This window comes from Merops nubicus, unplaced genomic scaffold (assembly GCF_000691845.1).
Source record: "Merops nubicus isolate BGI_N331 unplaced genomic scaffold, ASM69184v1 scaffold22190, whole genome shotgun sequence".
Lineage (NCBI taxonomy): Eukaryota > Metazoa > Chordata > Aves > Coraciiformes > Meropidae > Merops > Merops nubicus.
In genome coordinates this window covers 27,458-29,691 of record NW_008582471.1, presented here as the reverse complement: position 1 = coordinate 29,691, position 2,234 = coordinate 27,458, and positions in this window count along the sequence as shown.

The following is a 2,234-nucleotide window of genomic DNA, read 5'->3' as shown; positions in this document are numbered from 1 at the left end:
TTGGTCAGTCTGCCAGTGCTGGCTTCGTGTGAACACTTTGTCTCATTGTTTGCTCTCTTCCTAATCCAGCTGTTTCCTAGAACCTTCTTCTGTGCCTCAGTCTGCAGTAAGGCTCAGCCTGGACTTCCCATGAGATCGCTTCAACAGGTTGCCACTCGGGCAAAACACTGTTCTTTGCTTTCAGCAGTGAAGCCCCAGGCAGCATATTAAAATCAGTAACATCCCATATTGCTCTCTAGGCCTTCAGACAGAGCCAGCACTGCAGGTTTGCTGCTTTCCTGGTTCTCCTCCAGTGGGTTTGTTGTCTCCTGTTGCAAGGAAACGGTGAACTAGCGTTAAACTTGCTGTAGGCCAGGCAAGGAAGCACTAACCACCCACAGCTAACAGTTTCTGCAACACTGTGCTGATTTTAGCTGTGGCTACAGGCAGGGCAGACAACCCCCAGAGCAGAGATGCTCCACTCTCTGCTGAGGGCAGCGTGTGCCATATGGTTGCTAAAGCATTCTCCTAGCAGGGAGCTTTGCATTTCGGGCTGAGTTGCTACAGTTCCCTCCGAGTCATAACTTTGAGGATTACTCATCCTAGCCATACAAAAGCAGAGAATGTGCCTCCTAATTTAGCTAGCTCCTGCAGCCTCTCTGAATCAGCATGCAGTCTCACCCCCACCAGGATTCTATTTCCAGCACTTGATTCACTCCCAGGAAGGTCTGAACTTACGTGCTCCGACAGTCCCGGGCTCAGGGAAGCACAGGAGAGGAGTGAGTTAAATTCAGCAGGCAGAGAGCTGTGCTGCACATCTCATGGGGGCAGCTGGGGCATGCAGGTTTGAAGCTCATGCCACAGACCCTGCTGGTCGTGGATCCTGCCTTGGACTGAAACAATGACATCTTACCAGCCCAGCTGAGGGCTGGAGGCATTTTTGCTCAGGATGCATCTGAACTGGTAACTGCAACTCCAGCTGATCTGTTCTGAATGTGCTATTTCTGGCAGACAGTGGGGGCTGAGAAGCATTGCCTCATCCAGCAAGGCTGGCAATATAAAGCACTAATGCAGCATTAACCCTTTCAAACCTTTTTGGATTTCTTAAAGCCCGTTACAGTTTTGCAGTGAGCTCCTTAGTGGACTCCATGAGCAGCTCTGGCACTTGGCTGATGGACCTTTTCCCTGGAACAGCCTCTGGCTGCTGTTCTGCCTCTGGCTGCTGTTCTGCCCACAAAGAAACCCAGCAGTAAGAGTGTAGAGCCCCCAGAACAGTATTTTCTTCTCTGGAGACCTGTGTGCACACTGAGGCCTGGATACCCCTCCACTTACAGCAGGGATTCTAGGGAGTGATACAAAATGGAAGATCAAAAAACTATTTATGGATTGAGGTTTTGCTCAAGGTCCCAAATGAAATAGCTTAATTTAAATAGGAGCTGGACCACTCCCAGATTTCTGATCCAGGAGGAAAAGAAAAGCAGCATAGAGAGAATGCTCTGCAGACTGAATGCTCCTTCCCAGGCATGGGACAGCTCATCTGCTGGTTGTCAGCAGCAGTTCAGCTGCAGCCCACAGCTCTACAGGGTCTGTGACTGGGGTGCTCTGCCTTTGACTTTAACTTGGCTGAGATAAGGTGCCCAGGAAGAGGATCCAGGTGTTCACACAGACACCCCCCCACGCCCTGGCTGGCACGTGGACATTGCTGGTGGTGCTCATGGTCAGCTGTCACCCTTGCACTCCTCCAGACAAAAGAAAAATATCAGGCTAACTTCATCTTCACCTTACTCTGACGAGAGCCAAGGATGGTTTAAAGAAACAATACTGAGCAAAAGATTTTATGAAGACAGATTCCTTTGTATTAGCAATCAGTCGAGTAAGTCCAGGGGCCAGTCCAAGCACCCCTCCACTGCCCAGAAGGTTAAAAAAAGATAGGAAAAACTCTCCAGCTTGGGAGGGGATAGGGAAAACAAGAGAGCAAAGAACACAATAAATCAAAAAGTGCTTCTAAGAGAAGCAGCAGGATAAAATCATTCCTACAGTCTGAGAGCACTTCCATGCTATTGACTGGAGAGGCAGCAACAGCCCCACACATGTAGATGTAATGCACATCTGGAAGCACCCTGCTCAGTGCCTGTGAAGACAGTCACCTCCTCCTGCTTTTGTTTGTTCTGGGCAGTGTTTAATACAGCAGCCAGTTCCCAGGAGGAGTTCCCATCCTCTCATTCCTCGTGTGTTCCATTTTTCTTCAGCATCTT